We start from the raw sequence: 19,443 nt of genomic DNA on the forward strand, positions 1-19,443 counted from the left end.
AAACTAAACCTGTACAAAACTAACAGAAGAATTACAAGTGAAAATACAGGAGATCAATAGCAGTGCAATTGAAGCTTTTAGCCTGCAATTGTCACAGACCCGAAAACACGATCAGCAATAAAACTAAAAGTAGTCAACCGACCCCCGTTCGGGTTGGTGTAAAACCACACGAACTAGGATCAGTCAGCCACTGTTGCCATACGAACTTGCATTTCTTCGACCTTTTAGTGATCCATTCAAAGCTCTTACATTGGATGTCATTTAAGATTACCGAACTAGGAGATGAATTCTTACAGAAGACTTTATGATTACGATTTTTCCATATCAAGTATCAACTAACCCACTTAACCGCTTGCCAAAGAATACCATTACCTTTCGAACGTGGATATGGAGCATCGTCATTGAACAATTCACTAATAGAAAGGGTGGAAACATTACCCAAACGCCACCAATGAAAAACACGTGTCCATACTTCCAAAGCACACTTACAAAATACAATTGCATGTTCAACCGTCTCTAAGTCATCATCGCACATCGGACACCTCACCGAGTTGAGATCGATACATTTTTTATCAAGCTCTACCCGGGTTGGAATCCTTCTGCGGAGCGCCCGCCACACGAAGATTTCAATTTTCCTTGGAATTAGATTATTACGAATAGTTTCTTGACTTTGGAATGAGTTATGAAGTAACTTTTCATCAACAAGAGCAGCCATGACATAGCTTTTAAACATACCGCTACCGTCTAACTGCCATCTCCAACAGTCCCTTTCGTGTGACCCGAAGGAGACTGCATTTAGTGCGTTTTGAAGTTCCTGTAATTCAGACAGAACTCGACCAAACAGCTCCCGCGACCATTGCCATGAAAAAGTTATTCCAGAATCCAGTTTTTTGACCCTTTCACCTACACAAACATCCTTCCTTGACTCGAGTTGATATAGCCTTGGAAATCTTTCTCTGAAACGTTGTTCACCGAGCCAGAGATCGTCCCAAAACAATGTGTCCCTACCACTTCCAATAATTCTTACAAAAGTTTGATTAAAATCCAGACCGAGGTTATTTAACATGGAACCAACACGAATAATGTATGACCAAATGGAGTTCGTGTTTGAATTGAACGAAAGTCCCAACCCACCCTCCCGACCATATATGCTTTTAATTATTTTTACCCAATAAGCATCACTTTCGACCCGGAAACGCCACCACCATTTGCTAAGTAAGGCTAGATTCTTCGATTTTAAAGACCCAATATTTAAGCCCCCGCCCCATAAGGAACAAGAATATCCTCCCATTTAACCCAAGCCATTTTATTATTGTCCCCGGACCCGCCCCAAAAATGAAATATACGGAGCACAATATTTATAACTAACTAGATTGACCCAAAATTCAAGTTCATGTCGGTTAATTAGTATTGAAGGTGATCAAGAGTCTCTGGAGCAAAAACACCTTGAACAATTTTTTTTTTTTTATCCAGGATAATTCATTTTTTGGGTTAAAAAAATAGGAGCTCCTAATTTCCAATGTCATGGTGGGACTTTTGCTAAGAAAAAAAATTATAAAAAAATAAGTATTAATGTAATTAAGTCTATTCGTCTGTCCCCTTAATTGGGCCACAATATTTAAAAGAAGTTATAGTTGGTGTTTGACTTTACTGCATTTAGAATACACAGTAATACGATTATATAAAATTTTCTAATTCCTTTATCGAGCTTAATTTTTCAAATACGGAGTATATCACAAGTAGTATAAGACTCCTATAATCATCAGTCTTTAATTTAAAATATTTTAATTTCATGATTATAAAATTAATAAATGATCTTCCAGTTTTAATAAATATAAATATATTTAAATTCAAAAAAATTATTTATAATTATCCTAATAAAAGATGGATAATAATAGTTTAAATAATAAATAGTGTCTTACGGATTTATAAAACTCAAAAGAGATTACACTTAAATTTCCAAGAATTAAGGAGCATATAAACTTAATAATTGATTATTATATATTGTATTAATAAATAATAAAAATATTAAATATATATTTATGATTGGTTAATTGAGTCTTAATTTTAAAATTGAATGCATCAAACCCGCTTCCGTTATGTATATATAGATTATTACAAATAAACCTTTCGGGTTTGATTTATACTCATATCATATATAAGTTAATTACTACAAAGTAGCTACTAATAATATATCTTTTATACTTATATTATGTTTAAACTACAACTTAAGTTTTTATTATGAATATGTTTGCTCATTATTAGTTGGTGTTTTTTTCAGATATTATCATCTATTAACAGGTAAAAACAACTTCTTACGAGTTCATGTTTATCAATTGAAGTTAAAATTATTATTTTGTAACCCCTATAAATATTTAGATCTATGTCTGCACTGTTACGTTTGAGATGTTAACATTATGAAATTAGTTTATAGCAAAATTATATACAATTAGATATGTAAATAAACAAACAACAACAAAGTCCATCCCACATGTGTGTGATATGATGGAGGTGAGATGTAGACAATCATTTCTCTATCCTAGAATAAAGAGAAATCATTTCTCCCCCGAGTTAAGCACTCCGAAAGTGAAAAAAGTCATCCCTCTCTCTGTTCGACAGATAAAGCAATTGCTTCCAAAAAGACCTGCGACCAATAAGTGTAAAAAGAGAATTAAAAATAAATAAATAAATAAAACAAAAAAGAAATAAATAGAGATATACATAAAAGTTTTATTATTAACAATAAGTTTTAAAACAACTTTTTGTGAGCTCATGTTTGATATTTTATCGATTATTTGTCAATTGAAATTATATTGGTTCCAACGTACATACTCATAATCTATGCGTTACTATTCAAACTAATGGTTTCGATATAAATATTATATAAATATTATCAGTAATAAAGGATTTTTTTTATTGTAATTATATTATAGATGAGTATCAATATTAGCATTATCGAATACTAATTTATACAACGCACATTAACATTATTCAGCGCACATGCTCAAAACACGATATTTATATTTGTGTAAACACAAATATATAACTTTCGTGCAACGCACGGGCTCATAAACTAGTTAAATAAATATATACCTAATTTCCCGGTTAATTGAATTAAATGAAAGCAGTTATTTTTGCACGATTTGTATTTTAATTTCTGGATATTAAAAAGTTTTGTCAACTGATACTTTTCAAAGATTTTAAGAATAGGAAATACGGAGTATATGATTATTTATTTATTATGTACATAATTTCGATATAGTTATTATCTTATCATTGATTAGTTTAAATGGATGGAAGTACTCATTAAATGCCGAATTAAGTGTAATTTGTTTTCAAATTTAAAATGTTAGTTTAAAATATGGGTAGTGATGTAAATGTAATTTAAATTGAAAAATATATTATGTAATAATATTTTCGAGATTAAATCCAATGGTTGTAATGATGTAATTAGGTTGAATGGATGGTTAAGATCATTTATTTGAAAAGATTATTATTTATTTAAGCTTTTGCTTTAATAAGAAGAGGGATTTTATATTAATTAAATCTTTAATTTATTTAAATTGATTTATCCTACATGATTATCTCCTAAATGAATGAATTTTTAAATTAATCAAAATTCAATCAAAATATCTTCCTAGAATAAATAAGTTCTTATAATTATCAATCAAAATTTTAATAATTATTATTAAAAAATATTTATAATATTATTTAATCATTAAATACTTATAACATAATTTAATCATTAAATACTTATGACTTAGTTTAATTATTAATACTTATGATATGATAATTAAATTAATATACTTATGATAGAAGTAATATTTTATTATAAATTTAGATACTTATGTTATGATTAATAATTCTTTATTAATTAAAATATTTATGGTATGACTAATATTTAATTATTAATTAAATACTTATGTTATATCTATTATATCATTTAAAGTTATGTTAACTTATTAAATCAATTTAATTAAACTTATGTTATATCAAGTTTAATATAAATATTATATCAAATAATATTATAACATATGATATTAAAATTATTTATGCATTAAATATCAAAGTTGACTTAGGTTGACTGGAGTTGACTTTTAGTTGACTTTTCGGTCAACTTTCTCGTTTGACTTTGGTTTGACTTACGTGACTTTTTAAATAAGAAAGCTTTCTAAATAAGAAAACTTTTTCGAAAAGAAAACTTTCTAAAAATAGAAACTTACCAAAAATAGAAACTTTTTAAAAATAGAAACTCTCTAAAAACGGAAACTTTCTAAAAGTGGAAACTTACTAAACATAAAAGAACGCGTAGTACTTTAACTTAATCAAACCTTTTCGATACCGAAATTTAAGTCCACTTCAAGCACTAGGACTGTCCTGCTATGACCCGACCTAAGCTATATTTTAACGTACTTTGTTATATTAAGTTGGAGTCTTGATCATTCTTAATCTTTATTATTTGTGTACGCATTACTTTGTTCAAGTGCACTCAAGGTGAGTTATAGTCCCACTTTTTCTACTATTTTAAATCTTTTTGGGATGAGAATACATGCTTTTCGTTTTTACATGTTAGACACAAGTAATCAAAATTGTATATTATTCATTGTGAATTGAACGAAAATTATACCATAACTTGGTAACTTGTAACTACTGGTCTCTTAATATGTCTAAACTGGACAGTTTTATTTATGCGGTGTTGTTAGGTCGCACGGTGTCAGTATGAACTTATCACAGGGTTCCTTCTTTCTTCTATTTACAATTAATTAATAAGACATGTGTTTCGGATAAAAACCTGAAAAGGTCGAAGAAATCTGCCCGAGATCGCAAGGACTCGCCGGGATATCCTCCGGAAAATAAAAGTTAAGCTAGCTACTATTAAAAACTAACTAAAATATTTAAAATCTAAATTGAAGTACAAAATTGAGTGTGTGTAAAAATGAATGCAAATGGCTTCTTAAATAGACAAATTTTGGCTGAAAAACGGCTGACAGGTCGTATGGCAGGCCGTATGGCCAGTCCGTTTTTCCTGGCAAGCCGTATGGCCGGGCCATTTTTCCTGGCAGGCCGTTTTTGATGTGGCAGGCCGGATGGCAGGCCGTATGTGCCTGGTTTTGCTGTTTTCCTTGGATCATTTTGCTTGTTCCCGAAATCGTAACTTGTCTTTCACCGTTTTCTTCTAGAATTTTTGTTTTAGCTCCGATTTACTTGATTCTTTTTGCATCGCCTTTGTAATTACTTAATCTACAAAATTAACTAACAAAGCGATTATTTTACCTACAAATCTTGGAACTTTATTAATTTCGGGCTTAATATCGGGGGATAAAAACGTGACTTTTTGGCCGATATCAAATACCCCACACTTAGCTTTGCTTGTCCTCAAGCAAAAAGCGGGAATATAAGGTTATTTTCTAATACATTCTCTCTCGCCCACCCTTGGATTCTTTTATTATGCTTTGACCAGAAGTCATCACATCTTTCGAAAGTAGTAGAAAAAGTTTCAAACTTCAATGGTTCAATTGCTAGATTTCAATCGCGTCCATGGTGATAAAGGCGTACTTCCTAACTCTCAGATGTATAGTGTACATGACCAGGCTTCTCACTAGCGGATCACTCATACCACTCAAGTGTTTAGGGTGCCATAATCTAGTTGTATTGTCGCTCAGAAGCCAGTCGTGTAACGGTTTTTATCATAGGCTTGGTAAAGCATCGATATCTCCACCGGTTAAGTAAGGACGTCACTGATCTTCTTTCTAGACATTCTTTCAAGAGGAAGAAGGGTTGAAGGGCTGGTTGTTGGAGAGTTTATGGAAAGTTGAAAGGTATTTAGATCTTTTGACTTTTTAAAGAGAATTGATAGATTTTTATTCTTCAGAGTATCCCTTTTTGGAGAGAGAATGGCTTTGAATTCTGCGATGAGTTCTTCGGAAGATGCGGATTTTGCTATGACTTTTGTCTAGAATTTTTCTTGGCTTCTTCTGACAATCCTTCATGGGCAACTTCTCGGGTTTTTCTTGCCTTTATTGTAGAGACTTTGCTCTTTCATAATCATATTTTTTTTCAGCATACCCTTTTCTTCATAACTTTTGTCCTTTGTTCCTGGTGCCCAGAGAGGAAGTGATAATTCACCGAAAATAGGTCTTTGACCTGTCAAAAACAATCAGGGGTTCGAAAACTTTTAACAAGTGCTTTTGAAGCGAATTTGATCGATCTATCTCTTTATTGATCTCTGGATCCTTTTGAAAAGCGAAAAAGGAATGAAGGTGAATGGGTAGTGTGTTTTGGTAGTGGATTTGGGGTGAGTATTTTCTGATTCATTAACTCTTTGGTGTGAGTTGGTCAGTTTAAATGCGTGGAGTAGAAACGGAAATTTATTTTTCTTTTTTTCTTCTCTATTCAGAATGATTTTGGAAGGAGGATTGCACCTACACCACGTATGGCGCTTACTAACCATTGGCCTTGAAACGTATGTCAAAACCAAGTTCTAACTCAAACCGTACATCGGCACGCTCATCAAATGAATTGACAAAGTACTGTAGATTGGATGGTTCATACAGGTACTTTGGGTCGAAGAATTCCTCACTTTTTGGGAGTAGGGGTCATGCCTTGGTCATGTGTAGCCTTTTACACATTTATTCGAAAGAAATCTTTTGACACAAATCATGAGTTTTAGCTTAATCGTTCCGTTCCAGTGAATGTTCCGAAACTGATTTTTAGCAATTTTATAGAATCTTTTGAGTAAAGACGAGGTAAGAATTTTTCGAGTTTCCATAATATTCTTTTCTAATTACTTTTTAGACAAAAGAATTTATCAAAATTTTGGCGTTTTACGGTTGCTTGTTCTTAAACCTTTACCCAATACCCTACACTTAGAAGAACATTGTCCCTAATGTTCCATAAAATAGAATATTTTAATACTTTGATAAATTAAGGACAATATTTTCTAGAATATCTAAGTTCGTTGCGGGTAATACCCTACACTTAGAGATTTTAGTGCGTAATAACTGAAAGAGGTTTGAGGACAGATTACTTTCCTACGGTCAAGTTATTCTCCTAGTACTGGGCTTTTCCTATGGTTAGGCTATGCTCATAGTGCTGGAAAGTACCAGTCTCTTTGATATGATTCTGCATGAAGAACAAAAGAGAGTAACATTTCCACTAGATATATAACTTTTTATAGAATGCTTTCATAATAAAGATAAATTTAAATTTAAAAGAAAACAGTCTACGAAATACTATCCTGGCCTGTTTGTAGAGCATCGTTTGTGAAGTATCCAAAAGATCTGAGGATATCCTCCTCATCCTCAAGTCGTGGAAAATCCTTAAATGGCTGTCCCGCATCCATATCAGGGCCCAATAGTGTGTCTAAACATAGGTCTGATTGTATCTCTAGGTGTGAGAGGTTCGGAAATGACTCTTCATCAGCGATGCTTCCGGTGATATCAAAAACCTGGGCCATAGGTGGCTCAACTGAAATTGGGACTGTGAATAGATGGTATCCCTCGGGTAACTCACGGATAGGGACCGTCTCAATAACTGGAGCAGGTGGAGCAGCTGAAACAGGCGGTGTGATATGAGTAGCACGAACGGGGGCGACTGCTGAGGCTAGGGAATGAACCGACGCGCTAATTTGAATGAGGAAGGGCCTAGCGTACTCTGGGGCATTCCTTCATGCTAAAGATATGCTCTGAAAGCTCTGTAGAGTCTGGTGATTTCTAAGTAATGCCCATGTGACAATCGGGTCACTTATGGTGGCTCCATGATGAATCACAACCTACGACTCACGCGGCTCTAATGGCTCTAGATGCTCAGCGGGTCTAGAGGCTAAACTCCTGGAGCATCGTACTAGAGGAGCTGGCAGTTCCGTACTGATATCCTCATCAACACTCTCTAAATTGATGATGCTTTGTTTATCAAGTCGTTACAGCTCGACTTCTTCTGGCATGTCTTCAAAATGGATCAAGGGAGAAGAGATATTCCTCCCTGTTGTGGTCTTCTAGACAAGCTTTCAATCGGTGGCCACTGACTTTGAAATTTTCGGTAGGTCCTTCTAATTCTACGTCTCCATGCGGAAAAGCGTGTATTACTTTGAATGGCCCACTCAATCGTGATCTGAATTTACCAGAGAATTTCTTGAATCGAGAATTGAAGAGTAGAACTTTATCCCCAGGAGCGAACTTTGTTGGTATCAGTTTTGCATCGTGTGTCAGTTTCGTTCGTTCCTTGTAGATATATGACGTCTCATCTGCTTGGTCTCTTAATTCAATGAGTTCATTCATTTACATCTTCCGATGCCTAGTGGTTACTGAAGGATCGAGGTGACAGGTTTTCAGTGCCCATAGAGCTTTGTATTCGGGTTCCAGCGGAAGGTGACAGGCTTTTCCATAGATCATGCGGTAGGGTGTAGTTCCTAGAGGATTCTTGTAAGCAGTCTTGAATTCCCACAGAGCATCATCTAGTTTCTCAGCCCATTTATTTCCATGATGGTCGACAGTTCGTTCTAGAATTCTTTTAAGTGCTCTGTTAGTGACTTCTGCATGCCCGTTGGTTTGCGGATGATAGGCAGTGGACATATTGTGGGTAACTCTATTGTTGCATCACCTTCATGAATTGAGTATTACAGAAGTGTGTGCCTCTATCACTTATTATAGCGTGAGGAGCTCCGAATCGGCAGAAGAGTCTTTTCAAGAAATTGGTGACGACCTTGGCATCATTGGTTGGAAATACTTGAGCTTTAACCCATATGGAGACGTAGTATACTGCTACGAGGACATATTCTTTTCCATTAGACTTCGGGAATGGCCCCATGAAGTCTAATCCCCAAATATCGAAGATTTCGGCATCTCATTCTTCATAGAGATAATCCCCTGTCTTTTGAAAGCGTCGTAATGCTTTACAAGCTCTTGCGCATTTTGGAATATAGTAGGGCAATAAACTGCCGAATCGTAGACTTTTCTTGCAGTTAAGTTTACTCCATGATGACCTCAATTTGGTCCGTGATGACATTGATGAAGAATCCATGTTGCTTGTTTCTCATCTACGCATCTCCTAATTATCTGATCAGGGCAAATTTTGAACAGGTACGGATCTTCCCAGTAGTAAAACTTAGCATCCCTGAAGAACTTCCTTATTCGGGATGTGCTCACTCCTTTTTGTGAATCTCCAGTAACTAGGTAGTTGTCCATGTCAGCGTACCAAGGGGTATCAGTGAAATGTGATCCTATGTTGGCTTGTCCTAAGCTCATAAGCTGTTTTTCTGAAAATTTATCTCTAATATCTTGTTCAGCAAGTTGTTCCATCGCCGGATTCTCTAAGAAACTAGGATGATCTGCTGCGACGTTCTCTGCCCCTTTCTTATCTTTAATCTCTATATCGAATTCTTGAAGGAGTAAGATCCATCGTAGGACTCTTGGTTTAGCATCTTGCTTAGTAAACAGATATTTTAGGGCTGAATGATCTGTGTAAACCATAGTTTTGGATAGGATGAGATAGGAACAGAAATTGTCAAAGGTAAAAACTACTGCTAGTAGCTCCTTTTCCGTACTGGTATAATTCTCTTGAGCTCCGGTTAAGGTTTTTGATCGGTGTTGAAGGGTCGGTCAAAAATAGCCTAATTACTCTATTTTAGATAGGGTAAGCAGGATTCGTTCAATGGGAAGTTATGATTAACTAGCAAGCAATTTCAAGATTGGTTTGTTTGTGATTAACTAAGATTAACTAAAGTAAAAACTAAATTAACAATTACTAAGCAAGTGCAAACTTTGAGTATTTAAGAGCATAAACAATGAACTAAATGAAAAGGTTGTAATCAATTGGATGAAAGCCTTTATTCCTTTACAATCCCAATTATGCATGCACTAGTTCAACAAATCCTTATGCTATCAAATTATCAACTAAACCTCATAGACAAGACTTCTTCAGTTTTCCAATTTATGATTATCTTGGGCACAAACAATGCTACTTACACACGTTGTCTTTATCCCTATACTAAATTATAACTAGGTTGGATTAAGCACAAGATGTTAAATAACAATCACTTGTCTTGCAACAATCAATAACTTTCAAACTTGCACTAATTGATAATTCAAAAGATTCAATGAAGTTATTGATGTTTTAGCAGAGTAGTATATAAAATAGCTTATATTTTTACAGGAAATACTATTAAATACGATACAATTTTACACAAGATATTTATTTATTTAGAGAATGGATATACTTAAACCTTGCTACAACACTTATAGGCAGTGTACCTAATCGTACAGTAGTGTAGTTTTTAGTAAGTCCGGTTCGTTCCACAGGGAATCTTTTTAAACAAAGCTTAACGCTATATTAGTTTACTTTTATAAAAATACAAATATATATATAAGTAATATTATTATTATAAAGGGGGGTTTTTACCGTTTAATGACCGGTTTGTCGATTTTAAAACTTTAGTCGCAGTTAAAACCAAATGTAAAATAATAAATATAAATACAAGACTTAAATTAAAGCGTAAAGTAAATAACAATAATGAAATTGCGAATAATAAAAGTGCGATAAAATAAACTTGCGATAATTAAAAAGTACGATAATTAAAAGTGCAATTAAATACAATAACAATAAAAATGCGATAATTAGAAGTGCAATTAAATATAAAATAAAGGAAATTAAATATGAAATAAACGAATTATGCTTATTTAAACTTCCGTAATCATGATGTTTGACGTGTTGATTTTAGTTTTATGCCCATGGGTTAATTGTCCTTTGTCCTGGATTATTTAATATGTCCATACGGATTTGTCCATAATAGTCCATCAGTCATAAATATAAAGAGCGAAAGCCTTCGTCAAATTATTCTTATTCCCGAAGTCAAATATTCCAACTAATTGGGGATTCGAATTGTAACAAGGTTTTAATACTTTGTTTAATGAATACACCAGGTTATCGACTGCGTGTAAACCAAGGTTTTACTACTTTGTTAACAATTACACCAATTACCCTTGAATGTAATTCACCCCTGTTTCAACAAGTCTATTAACTATTAATCCAGTTCCGTGTCCGGTAAAATGATTAATTATTGGTATTTATAGATATCCCGCCCACCGTACCCAGTTAAGCGTATGTGGTTATATATAAATACGTCGAATTATAAGTTTGTATATTAAATTAACAAGGTATTGTTTAGTTAATATAAAACCCATTAATAGCCCATAGTCTAATTTCCACAAGTGTCGTTCTTTTATCCAAACCCCAATTATGGTACAAAGCCCAATTACCCAATTTTAGTAATTAGCCCAACATCATGATTACTTCGGATTAAATAAGCATAATAATAACTTAGCTACGAGACATTAATATAAAAAGGTTGAACATAACTTACAATGATTAAAAATAGCGTAGCGTTACACGGACAAAATTTCGACTTACACCCTTACAACATTCGCTAACATACCCTTATTATTAGGATTTAAAATTAAAATTAAAATTAAAATTAAAATATAAATTATATATATATTTTTACGTATATATTGAAAGAGAGATAGATTAAGAGTGTGAAAAATGATCAGAATTCGGTTGGCTTTATAGGGACTTTCAGAATTTGGGCCTCCGCGACTCGCGGCCCTTTTGGCCTTCAAACTCCGCGAGTCGTGGAGTTTGTAAATACAGCTCACACAAGTTTGGCTCTTTGTTTACCGACGGTTTTATAAATAAATATAATATATTAAATAATTATAAGAATTATTTAAATATTATATTATATTTATGTGCATAGTTGACTTGTAATTTTTAGTCCGTTGCGTCGAGCGTTGAGAGTTGACTCTGGTCCCGGTTCCGGATTTTCGAACGTCCTTGCGTACAATTTTATATTTTGTACTTTGCATTTTGAATCTTGTACTCTTATAATTTCGAGACGTTTCTTATCAATAATTGGAACCTCTTTGATTGTATTTTGTACTTTTGAGCTTTTTGGTCGTTTGCGTCTTCAATTCGTCGAATCTGTCTTTTGTCTTCACCTTTTATTATTTAAACGAATATCACTTGTAAATAGAACAATTGCAACTAAAAGCTTGTCTTTCTTGAGGAATAATGCTATGAAATATATGTTCGTTTTTAGCATTATCAAATATTCCCACACTTGAACGTTGCTTGTCCTCAAGCAATATCGTCTTGAAATACTAGAATCACTTCTTTATTCTTCACACTTTGTACATCAGTGATTTCTATACGGCGGTATAAACAATGGTAGTAACGATATGGTTTACAGTCCCACATGACTATAAAAATTTAGATCCATTAAGGAAATTGGATCTTTATGAAAACATTTGATCTTTTGAAAATTAAATCTAGTTTTTTTTACCCTAGATAAGTTTTCCGGAATAACCCTTTACCGGTGTTTGCAAAATATTTTTGTGGGTTTGGTGGGTTTCAGATTTGAAAATTTTAGCTCAAAACTTATGGTTTTGTGTCACCCACTTGCTAACCTTGTATTTGGAAAGCAACACATCCAGTTTACTTGTCCCGTATATTACCTTTCGGTAAACTACCGTTCGGTTGTAAAGGAAAGCGTTGAACAAGCAACTGTTAAGGCAATGTCCCCTGACATGCTTTTAATTATGGTCTATAACGTGTCGGACGCAATTACTATCCTTGGTAGGAGCAATAGTAAAGCTCACCCTTATGATTTTTCGGTCTGGCACAAGGTCCTGTCTTTGACCACTATGCAACCACCGTTCTTACGGTTGACACCCGATTTACTTCAGGTGACCTAATGAATTCCAGGTGAATTCCTAGGATTTTACGTTCAATGGTAATGAACGCATTGAAAATAGGGTTTTCAGAAAACAAATCGGTTTGTAATTTTGATCAAAATATTTTCTCGTTCAAGCTCGAGTTTAGATATCATTGAATTCCATGAGTTTGTAATTCTCAATCTTTAAGGTCAATCTCAAGGATTGAGTAATATCAGGCTTAAAAGCTGATTTTTGATCTTTTAAGGAGATTATCCTTTCTGGGGATCTGATTCATTAGTCTTATCCAGCTAATTTGCACGGTGTTCCCCCATTGTACGAGATAAATCCTTCTCATGGTTAGGATAAATCTGACCACTTGGCGACCCTGTTTAATGCTGAGGTCCGTGGATTTTCTGCTGATTTTAGTGATGACTTTTCAAGATTTTTCGTCAACCTACAGCTGGTCTGGATGACAAATTCTTGACCTAAATCAAGAAGCGCGTGTCTTTTTCGGAAGACTTTACTTCCTTTTAATGATGGAATTGATTCATCGTGTAGATCCATCTCTTCTTTTCTTTCATCGGGTAAAACAGTTTAGTTTAGTCCAAAGCAAAAGTATTTTCAGTTATTTGTTACAGATATATGTGACATATGTTTAAGATAACTTGGTAAATTTTCCCACACTTGGCTTTTATTTTCCTTTTTATCGTCCTCTATTCCATTTTAAATGAATTTTAACATTTTGGTTTGTTTCTCAATTTATGTCCTTTCCGAGGTAACAATAATTTCGGTGTTAAAACCTAGTTTTATCGTTCATAAATATGTATAAACATGATTTTGAGTTCATTTAATTGAAAATTTTGAAAAATTTTACTAGAATTGGGTAGTCAGTATATAAGACTAGGGCTGTTCTTTATTATCAGAGAGCACTAGATTCTAATACAACTACTACTTTACTAGTATTTCTAATGGTAACCAAGTGTTTAAGATAAAAATTTTAAAATCCGAAAGAATTTAACCCCTTCCCACACTTAAGATCTTGCAATGCCCTCATTTGCAAGAAATCAGTAACAATTTAAATTATTGAGGGTGATTTGTGTGAAAATGATTAAATTTTACCAAAGTTTCCAAATATATTGGCGTTTGTTTGCTGAATGATAAATGGTGCACATCATTTGTTCATTCCGTCTTGTTGTTATTTCACATATATTTTGCATCTTGTCGTCAAAATTAGTTGCTTTTGCTGAACTTAATGCCAGTCTTTGAAAATGCGTTGTTTTACCCTGTTGTGTACATAAGATAAACTGCAAACATATATACATATTTTTGAAGTTTGGTATATTACCCCACATTCAAAAATTATTAAAATCTAAGAATAAAAGTTAGAAAATTATAAAAACCATTACAATATTAACATAAGTATTAAACGTATCAACATTACAAATTACAAAATAAATAAAACTAAGTAGACTAGGGATGATACTGATACCAATAGGGGTTCCAAGCATAACCATAGGTGCTATAGAATGCTTCGGCAGGGTTATACGTAGGATACGGTGGTTGCATCTCTATAGACCAGGGAGGAAATATGGGTTTTGGTGTAGGAATATAGTTTCTACCTATATGTTGGCAATGAGCTATGATTTGGTTTTGATGAACTTGCCAATCTTCAAATGCTCTCTGTCTAGCATTTTCGTACTCCTGTGAAGCTATAAACCTTTGCATTTCTTGCATTTCATTTCCCCCTCCTACATTACCTTGCTGTTGGTTTCTCTCAACCTGTGGATGTCTACCATGGTATTGTACTGCGGCGTTATTTCGCCTCTTCAAAACTTTCGCACCATGGTATACATTTAAACCTATAGTATCGCGGGGTTCTGGTTCTTCGACTAATAATCCCCCCCGACTTATATCCACACCGAGATATTCAGCAATCAAAGTAATAAAAATACCACCTCCTATTATGCTATGCGGTCTCATCCCCCTAACCATAGCTGATAAATAATAACCCACACAATAAGGTATACTTACAGAGCTTTGTGGGTCTCGAATACACATATGGTAAAACAAATCCTGTTCATTTACCTTTTCCTTGTTCTTACCTCTTTGTGTAATCGAATTAGCTAAAAACCTATGAATTACTCTTAATTCAGCTCTATCTATATCCAAATAAGAGTAATTTCCCCCTTTGAATCGGTGATGGCTTGTCATTTGACTCCATACACCGTGTGTATCAAAATTTTCATCTATCTTTCTACCATTTAGTATCAACCCTCTACAATCGACAGATGCTAACTCCTCAGGCGTATATATACGTAAAGCCTGAGCCATGTCTAGTAAAGACATGTGGCGCATCGAACCTCCTAACAAAAATCTAATAAAAGATCGATCGGTTAAACTAGCTACCCGATCATTTAATTCTATACTACACAACAATTCTTCACACCATACTTTATATATACAGGTCTACGCATGGTGAATAAACGTACCCAGTCATTAAAAGTAGAATTACCATACCTCTGTACAAGTAATTCCCTAATTGGCCCGGCCAATTCTACAGCTTCTAAGGGTCCCCATTCTATGACCCTAGGTACCTCAACAACTTTAGAATGAAGAGTATGCAAACCCCTTTGGTATTTTGGATAATCTATCCAAAGTCTGTCAAATCTCAGGTTCGGGTGCAAATCTTCCAAGTGCATATCAGAAAATGTCATGACTGGATGAGGTATATCTTGCTTGTAGTAGTTATCCACCTCCTGTTGTTCCACATTCTCAGCGGGAGCATTTCGAGCTTGGGATGAAGATTCACCCCTTTCAGTCTGCAAAACACATCAAACACAATTTTTGTGCATCCAAATATGCATTAGTGTCAGCAAAATCATCAATCAAAATAATTACAATGACATGATCAATTTATATCAAACTTAAGCTCATTTTCACATTTTTATCAAATCTACACTTTTTCAAATGATCATATACGAAAATGTTCGCCAAGTTCATAAGCATTCAACTCAAATAACATGTCAAAATAATCATTACTAGCAATTAAACAAGTTTCAAATGGCATTATCTCTCAAAAATCAAGTTCATGAATTTTTAGACTTGAAAAAGTCCACTTTAATTCTCAAAATCATGTTTAGGCTCAAAGTTTGGATCATTTAACTACCTAAACATGTTACACTACTTAATTTAGCAACAATTCATGACAAAAATCGGCCATAACCTGTTTATATCAAAAAACCCCAAATTTGCTCAAGAACACAAACCCTATATTACTCAAAATTTGAAGTTTAAGGCTCCTAATCATGTTAAATAGCATCAATCTAGGTTAGACAAGCATAATACATAAACAATTTAATCATAATTACACTAAAAAGCATCAAAATCAAATTGGGGAAAAAATTGCTCAAGAACACTAATTTTCGGATTAAATGGTGTTTAGGTGTAGAAATTTACCGTTTTTCTTGAGTAATTCCTTGATAGCATCCTTCTCAACATGATTTTAGTAAAAGATTTGATGATTAACGGTTAAAAATTGTGATTTTGGGGGTGTATTTTCGAGTTTTTTCGTGTTTATGTTCGCAGTATTTGTGAGTTTTGTGGGTTGGGACTGATTTGTTCCAGCTCTTATATTTTTTTTTCTGTAATTCGATATCTCCGCGAGTCGCGGTGTTTAAGGCTTCAAACTCCGCGAGTCGCGGAGTTTGTAAGTTAATTTTTTTTTATATATATATCTTATACTGATTAAAACAATTAAGTAATTAATTTTAAAATTTTGTTTCCCTTGTTATTTAGGACGAAGTCGTTTCAGATCGATGTCCTAGTCCGTCCTTCGACAAAATTTTAAAATTTGTCTTTTTGTAGCGATTGTTTTAAAAGCTAAGATTTTTGGGTTTTTTTTAATGTTTTTGACATACTTTAATTTAATAAGATTAAAAATAATGATAATAAAAGTTCTCGTCCCTCCCTTGGGTAAAGCAATTTCGGTTCAAAGACCTAGTCTTCAACTTACGACGAATTTTAAAAATCATATTTTTAACTTAATGAGATAAAGTAAATTTTTGTTTTTAAATTCACACAATTTAAATATAAAATTCAAAATTAATATTAAAAATTCACACCAAACTTAATTTAAAAATTCATATTATAAATTCACACCAAACTTATATTAATTTTTCAAATATTTACAATTTTAAATATATTGTTTTTACAAAGTTTACAATACTAATTTAAGATTTATATATTAATTTTAAAAACATGATAAAAATAAAATTAAAAATCTTTTTGGCTTTTTATCCCACTTTAATCAATCAAATATTATCAAAAATATGCGCCCCTCTTTTCGGTAAAGTAATTTCGGTTCCAAGACCTAATTTAACTCATGACGAATTTTTGAAATATTTTGGGTTGATTGATTAAAGATATTTATACCTTAAGAATAAACGTTAAATTTCGCAGTGATGTAATAAATTTTTTGAATGATATCAATAATTTTGGTCGCCAAACCTAATTTTATTCAATACCAATTTAATACTTTATAGCAAACAAATTAGCGTTTATTATCAAAAGGTTAAAAATAAAAATAAAAAATAAAATAAAGACTGTACAGACATACCTGTGAAATAGATTTCTTAGTTATATGATCTATCCCATTCATAAGATAGTCGGTTTAATTGGTTTTCCATAGCTACATAGGCGTAACCTCGAGCATTCAGTGTCTTTTCTTCTAAACATATGAACGGTCCGTCTCTGCATAAAGTAACAAATTCGGTGTTTGAATAGGTTTGATTATTTGAACATTTACCTCCATGTGACCATTTTCCGCATTTGTGACATCATTCTAGGTGTCGTGCTCTTCTTTTTGCTGCGGATTTTGATTTTCCTTTACCAAATTGTAACTTATTATCTTCGCATCTGGATTCTTTTCTAACTCCGTCCATTCTTTCTCTGATTACTGATACTATTTCACTCGGTAGTGTGTCATTATTACGTTTAGTGATCAAAGCGTGTAGCATTAGACCATGGTTTAGTTCACAGCCAGTCTTCATTTTGTAAAAACCTAAAAAAAAATAAAAATTCAGAATGGGGGGAGAAGACTAGTTCTTTAGGGTCTGCTAGGGAAAGACCATTCGGGTTCCATTTTCGAGAACTACACGAAAACAGACAATCTAACTCTAACAGAAATACATAAACCCCTTGATTCTCCCCACACTTAGTCAGCTGTGGTATCGAAATTGTGATTAACATTATTTTCAATTGAATCATCAACAACTTGTATATCTTTGACTTTTACTTCAATCCATTTGTTGATTTCCTCCGTAACTTTCACAAATTCAACTAGCATTGCCTTTTCTTTTGACGATAAATTGGATATTAATCGGTTATATAACTTAAAGTTTCCTTTAATCTTAGCATCGTGAATCCGTTTATAAAGTTTCTTCGTTGAACTGTTAAAAATGGATTCATCTAATTTCGTATCATCAACGGCATTCTTTGTGATTGGATCATCATTAAGTGTTTCTTCATCTTCCCCACACTTATGCGTTTTTATTGGTCTAACAGTCTTGGTTTGTGGAGATATAAACTTTCGGTTCACAAAGGTGATCGATGTATCACCATCCCTAAGTGTTATTCTACCTTCTCTTACATCAATGAATGCCTCGGTGGTTGCTAAAAATGGGCGACCTAGAATTAGAGGAATATCAAGGTTTTCCTCCATATTAATCACTATGAAGTTTGCAACAAAGGTCAAACTTCCCACGTTAACAAGTAAATTATTTGCTATTCCAACCGGGTGTTTAATGGTTTGGTCAAATGATTGAACACCTATTTTGGTTGGTTTTAATTTACCCATTCCTAATCTTTTGTATAAGGAAAGAGGCATAATATTTGCACTTGCTCCTAAATCTGCGAGTCCATTATATACAGCACCATCATTAAGTAAGCAAGAAATGATAAATTCACCCGGGTCTCCTGCTTTTTTAAGTTGAGTTGGTTTGTAAACCTTTTTCGGGTGTTCTTTCCTTGGTTCTTTCATTTCTATTTGAATTTCTTGTTCACATTTTTCTTCGTTTCTTGGAATGGGAGGTTTGTATATGAATTCTTCTTCATCACTCAAATTTGAATCCTCCCTATATTCCAGTTTTGATTTTTCATATGTTGTTGATAACATATTTATGTTTTCATTTTGAAGGTTTTCTTGGGTGGTGAAATTATGATTAACTTCATTGTCAACTTCCATCGGACCATGTATGTAATGTTTAACTCTGTGACCATTAACTTTAAATTCAATCCCATTTGAATTTATTAACTCTATCGTTCCGTATGGGAAAACTTTTTTGACTATGAATGGTCCAGACCATCTTGATTTCCATTTTCCAGGAAATAGCTTGAATCGTGAATTGAAAAGAAGAACTCTGTCTCCTTCTTTAAATTCTTTTGAACTTCTGATTCTTTTATCATGCCATTTCTTCGTTCTTTCTTTATAGATTAATGAATTATCGTATGCTTCATGTCTTAATTCTTCTAATTCATTTAGTTGACTTAATCGTAGACGTCCGGCTTCATGTAAATCAAGATTACATGTCTTCAAAGCCCAAAATGCTTTGTGTTCAATTTCTACTGGAAGATGACATGCTTTTCCATAAACAAGTCTAAAAGGTGTGGTTCCAATTGGAGTTTTGTAGGCTGTTCTAAAAGCCCAGAGTGCATCCTCCAATTTAATGGACCATTCCTT

Source organism: Rutidosis leptorrhynchoides, chromosome 8 (genome assembly GCF_046630445.1).
Source record: "Rutidosis leptorrhynchoides isolate AG116_Rl617_1_P2 chromosome 8, CSIRO_AGI_Rlap_v1, whole genome shotgun sequence".
Taxonomy (NCBI): Eukaryota; Viridiplantae; Streptophyta; class Magnoliopsida; order Asterales; family Asteraceae; genus Rutidosis; species Rutidosis leptorrhynchoides.